Source organism: Protopterus annectens, chromosome 8.part1, assembly GCF_019279795.1.
Source record: "Protopterus annectens isolate FY-2018-M chromosome 8.part1, PAN1.0, whole genome shotgun sequence".
Lineage (NCBI taxonomy): Eukaryota > Metazoa > Chordata > Ceratodontiformes > Protopteridae > Protopterus > Protopterus annectens.
In genome coordinates, this window is record NC_056742.1 from 393,168,803 (window position 1) to 393,175,320 (window position 6,518).

Genomic DNA, 6,518 nt, shown 5'->3' on the forward strand with positions numbered 1-6,518 from the left:
ATTTGTTTAATTAATTAAGAAAAGTAGAATTTTCATATATATTAATAGAAAGAAGTCTGGGCAACCAAACTTTTTTCCATTGGTGTATGCTCGATTTATAACAGGCATGCTGGTTGGGCTGAATAATAATTGTGCTTGTTTTTGGGTGTTAATTGCCAGTCGTATAATTGTAATTATTGTTCAGCAAGCCCAATCTGTACAATTCCCAAGGAGCTGTAATTAGAGGTTGGATCATTTGAAATTATTAGACCACTTCAAAAACATTCATGTGAACATGGTACTTTATTACCTCCTTAATTTGTGATACTGTAAGCTTAATTCTGCCCTACACTGATGGCAGGTATTTCAAACGCGGTACCAAATTCAAATCTGTGGTCTTCTGTTAAGATGTCTGAACTTCAGATTACAATTTAACATCACTTGCTTTGTATTGTGTTGGTCATCTGCCTCAGAACATGCATTCATTCCTGTTGAAACCTGGTTTACCCTAAGCGGATCCCTTCCTTCACAAGACCGTTTTCACTTTTATCTCTTTGTTGAAAATGTCAGTATATATTGTAAGACTAACTTATCTGAACAATAGTGAATTTTCATGTCTCCTGATCCTCAGAAACAAAATCCTTCTTGAACAGTTTATAAAACTTTATAAATTGAAACTGCTTTACTTCTGACAGTACCTGCAGTGAGCAGTGTGGACTACATTTAAATTACCGTGCTTTTTAATCATAAGACCACAGTAGAGCACTGCATGAATCCATTACTACCTGCTACTGATTTTAGAGTTAGCTGCTTAATCCGGAACAAAATGATTATACTATCATAGTTTTAAATCAACAACATAGTATTGATTTAATTTATTACCTCCAAGCTTGATGTAGCTGATGCAAATCTCAGAGATGATGAGAAACTAGTATGCTCAGTTAAAAATTACTATTTTGAAATCTGTGTATTACTTCTAATAGTTGATGATATATATATTTTTTTGCTTCACTCCTCCTTTGACTATCAAGCCCCGACTCCCACCTCACAGTCAAGCTATTCATCTCCCATGAGTGAGAGCCCTACAACTTATTTGTTCCCCTGAGGAGGATCAGAGTTTCTCTTTTTAAGGCCTTACTTCCTTTGCTCATGTTTAACAACCAAGGGGTTGGTGTGCAGTGGGCTGTTGCAATTTGCAGTCATTTCTTAGCATGATGTAATGAATTGGCCCTACATTCTTGTAAAAAGGGAACCCTGAGTGATCCCTGGTCTCCACCAGGGATTCTAACACAGAGATTACCATGAGCAACATGCCCCATCCCCCCACCATCTCAACCAGGCATTCAAGCTGCTAGTTGAACTCTGGTTACCGGGGTTGTAATCAGGGCTTTATCCCTCTCTGCAAGAGAAGCTGGCAGTTTTGTAATATATTGCAAATCTGTAAATACTGACCACTCAAATAGGAAAATTCTGAGTCAGAGAAATTAATTTTCTAACTGTCTGAACAGTTAATCATGGAAACTTTACCTGAGGAAGCACTTCAGATGTGAAAAGAGGCTTGTGGATGTTTTAGTAAATTTTAAATTTTTGGTTTCTTTGAGCTGAGCTTTTTTCTTTAGTTTGTAAATTTTTTTAAACTAGTAAAAAATCCTGTAGAAAATGGCAGAACTTTATTGTCGTCTATTAATATGCTTTTTACCAGAAAATAAGTAAGTTGCAAGTGCCATATGGAAAACTGTGCATAAACATGAATAATAGAAAGCTCAAGCCACCATCTTTCTAAACATATAAAGACCTTTGATCATGTGGATCACCCTACTACAAAAACTTTATAGTTGTGGATTTTGTCCAAGAAGGTCACATAGTGGTTCCAATCCTATCTAGCTAATCCTACCTTCAGAGTGATTAGTAAAAACTGCTCCTCAGATTGGGGTACCGTATCAGTAGGTGTTCCACAAGGTGTAATGGGCTAAGACTTCTATGTATCAGAAACCTCCATGGAACCTACTGCTCCTAAATATCTTATCTGCAGATTATATAGTTCATAGATTGTTACTAGGTTAATAACCCAGGGGGCCCTTGTAATTCTAGCCAAGTTTTCCCGAAAGAATAATGACGTCCTGTATCCAAATAGGGCATTGAGGGCCAAGCTACCTCTGCACATGAGGGACATGGGTACCAGGCCCAGTGTATATTTTCTTTTCCCCATCCACTGGGTAGGTTGCACTTAAATTGGGTAATGGATGAACCCAGCTTCACATGGATGAGAAGACTGTTCCATAGGAGAGGCAAGTCTGTGGGACACATATCCGTCACCCCAGCATGTTCTCTTTACATCACTGACAACATTCAGGTCCTTAAACCTTGTATTTCTGGTACTGTGTGACTTGAGAATATGCAGGAGATTCATAAATTTGGCATTTGTGGATGCCTTGTAAGCCATGCGTAGATCACCCCTCAGCAATGTATAAGAGACTGAGTAGAGGGAAAGAGCTTTAAGGAACTCTGAGTAAGGCAAGTTTATTACACCTTGTATTCTTCTAGTAAGGAACCTCTGAGGTCACTCTAGTTGCTGCATATGCCTGGTCAGGTGCATACAGAAGGGAGCATTGTACCCTATGGCTGGTGTGATGAGAACAGAGTACAGTGTGATAATGACTTCTTTGGTCCTGGATGCCATGTCCTTACTTATAAGTTGCATAAAATAAAAGAATTTCCCCACCACATGATGATTGAAGGTAAGGCTTTTCTCTCTCTCTCTCTCTCTCTCTCTCTGTGTACCCAGATCTCTGACCATCGGGTAGACTCTTGGAGTGCATTATCAACATGGCAATTAGCCAGGATGGTTGACTTTCCAAAGGGTAAAATTATGCATTTCTTAGTACTATGTTTAAGACCATGGTTTTGGCACCATTTGTTAGTTAGAGATGGGCCTTCTTGAAGAGTGCTTTTGTCGCAGAGGAGTTGATGATAACCCCCAGCTTGCAGTCATCTGCAAACTTAGTCAGCCATAAACCTTCAGCATTTGCTTCTACTTCAGAGAAACAGATGCCAAAAAGGAGTATACCCAGGGATGCCCTGAGGGATTCTGGTAGTGACTGGCATCATGGTCGAGGTGGCCTCACCTATTTTGACCTCCTGTGTCTGATCAGTAAGGCATTTGGCTATCCAGCAGGTGATAAAAGGGTTTATACCTAATTTAGTGTGCATGTCTATAATGCCTGCATGGAGTATTGTATCAAAAGCCTTGGCCAGGTAAGCTGTGTACACAGTCTTGCCTCATCCATTGTTTTGGTGACCCTCTTAAAGAAATCTGTCAGATTTAATAGGCATGATCTTCCTATAACAAAGCTGAACTGTGACGGGTCCAACATATGCAGATTACCAATGTTATCATTTATCATGTCCATGTTGGTTCTTTCCATGGCCTTGCATGTGATGCTAGTCAGACTTATGAGCCTGTGGTTACCCAAATTGGTGGTTAGACCTCCTTTGTGCATGGAAATTACTGCAGCCTTCTTCCATTCCATGACTCTGTAGGCTCCAGTTGAAAAGTGATTCATTTGGACCAAAGAGGTCGTGTTTCTTGCTATTTGGTACGTATCTCAAGATATTATCAGTGCTCATCAATGCAGTGTTTTGGGCTTTGGAAAGTGCATTGAAGACCTGTTCTCTACTAATGGTTGTGGGGATTGTGATATTCAATATTTCCTTTGGACTATCAGGGGAGTGAGGTGAGGGGAGAAATTTGAGCTGAACCAGTCAGCCAAAAGGTTGGCAATAGCCGCCAGATCTGTGTGGGTGATACTGTTTACAATAGGTTCTGTTCATTGTTGCAAATTTCTCATGAGGTTACAAGACATAGCTGTAGAAAGCTTTGTTATTTTCTATTGCTTGAAAAACTAATTTTTCTTCAAATTTAGCCTTTGCAGTGTTAAGTAACCCTCTTAGCTGCCTGTGTAGATTGGTCAGAGTTTTTAATTTAGTATGTTGGCTTTTATTCCTCCTACACTTGGACAAGATCTTCTTCCTTTGTTATATGACTGATTGATATTGTGATTCCACCAGGGTGGCTTGTCTTTCCAGTTTGTCTTGTTAATACACTTTATACAACTCTCAATATGACTGTACAAGGACTTTGTAAATCGCTCAGCATATGCTATGGTGTTTACTGGGTTTGGGGTGCCTGGAATTTAGCTAAAGTGTTGCTTAGTAAAGAGAGAGGTTAGCTTTGGAATAGTTCCTAAATGATTTTGGTTTCTCTGTCATAAAGGTTTTACCAAGTACCAGTGATTAGGAAAAATATTGTAGAAAAGATGGATTTCGTCCATCTTCCTAGGTGGTCACACCAGTCTGTAGAATTTGAACCAAAACAAAAACGCGTTGTAGGAAAAAAACTTAAACCATAAAACAAATGAGTGCTATTGTCTCTGTTTAGTATAGGACAAAAAAAATGCACTGCAACCATCCAATTTATAGAAACTGAAAATCACATGACCATTTCTTACCAGTCAGAAAAACAAACTTATTTTCTACTGTAAAATGCATTTTCTGTCTAGAACATTCCATAAATGTGTTTTTTTAACTTTTATTTAATGTTTATAATTTTAACAAAATTTTAACATTAACTGAGTCATTCAACCCAGACCAGTTTCTGTCAGTAAAGCACAATGGCCACTGTAGTTCTCTAAGCTCTAGTAAACTTTCTTTTTAATGTCTTTATTAAATTATCACTTGTTTAAGAGAAAGGCACACATTTATTAATATAAAAGAAAGCAAAGTGTATTAACATTTTTATTTACGTACATTTTCTTTCTTTGAAACAACTGACATTCAGTCCAGCATTACATAAGTTGCTCAATTCCTCACTTTCCTTAAATCTCATTCCTCCTCCTGAACATTATTCTACATGTATTGTTCCCCCAAATTCCATTTATTTCTATGTATTTTGCTCATTCCCTTTTCCAGAGATCTCTCTTTCAGTTATTTTATCTTGTTTACAGTATTCAGTGCTTCAAATACAGTTAGCTTAGGTTTTGTTTTCTAGCAAATGCATTTTTGTAGTCAACAGAATTAAAGTTAATAAGGCAGTACTACTTTTAGACAATTCAGATCCTGCATCCCAGCTCAAAATAATTATTTCCTTAATTACAGCCATTTGTTTCCCCCCAATATTTCTGATAGATTACTCTCTAGGAAATTTTTACAGTATGCCAACTGATTACACTCCCAAAATCATGTTCCCAGTTATCTCTTTCTTCCCTGTCACACCTCCCACATTTGCTACGTACCTGAGGGAAAAATTCTTTAAAGTTTGCTGGGGTATAAAAATTCTTATGCAGACACTTCCAAGCAAAAATCCTAAGCCTTCTGGACTTTGTTGTATACTTAAGAGACATACATAAGTCCTCCTATTGTTCCCTTGTAAATTGGTTATCCAATCTCTCTTCTCAATCTTTTCTAACCTCTTGTGATTGATTCTTATTCATAGGGTCATAGGTGTTTTCTAGGCCGAAGACTGTAAGGGCCTTATTAAGCCTAGCCATGCATCCCAAATCTCTGGCAAGTTTTGGTACCGTTGATAAGTGTCAGCAGGGGCTTGGGAGATGAAACCTTTACAAGCAGGGGCCTGGGAGATGAACCATTTACAGGTTGCCTGTATCCATTAGAGACAGAGGTGCCAAGCCAGGGATGAATTTCCTGTTCCCCGTCCAATTGTCCAAGTTGCACTTAATTGGGTTAGGGAGGAATTCAGCTTCACATAGATGGGGAGCCTGTTCCAGAGATGAAGTAGTCTCTAGGATACATACCTGTTTCTCCAGCAAGTTCTATTTATATCACAAGCAAGGTTTAAGTTTTTAGAAGAGGTAATTCTGATGCTGTTTGTTTAGTGGCTATGCAGGAGGTCCATCAGAGTGGGGTCTGAAAATGCCCTGTATGCCAGGCATAGATCTCCCCTCAACAGACTGTAGGAGATAAAGGCCTTGTGGCGGTCTGGATAGGACATTTTACTTATGCCCTATATTCTTTTAGTGAGGAACCTCTGTGGACATTCCATTTGTTGAATATGCCTGGTCAGGTACATACCAAAGGGGGCACTGTACTCAATGGTAGAGTTGATGAATGCAGAATACAGTGGAACAATGACTTCCTTGGATCTAGATCCCATACCTTTGTTTATAAGTTGTGCAACAGAATGCTTTCATCACTACTATAGACACGGGATGGTCATAGGCTAGATTACTGTCTGTGTGTGTCCTTAAGTCCCTGATTACTGGGTCATCTTGAAGATGTGTGTTTTCACTATGATGGTTACCAGGGGTGGATGACTTCCCAAAGGATATTTTTATGCATTTATTGGCATTTAGCTTTAGTCCATGGCTCTGACACAAGTTGTCTGTGCCAGTCCTTCATGGAGAACATTTGTTTCAGTGTTTGATTCAGTGACCGCTCCTAATTTGCAGTCATCTGCAAATTTAGTCAGCCAGAGACCATTGACATCAACCTTGACTTCAGAGAAGTAAATGCCAAAAAGAAGT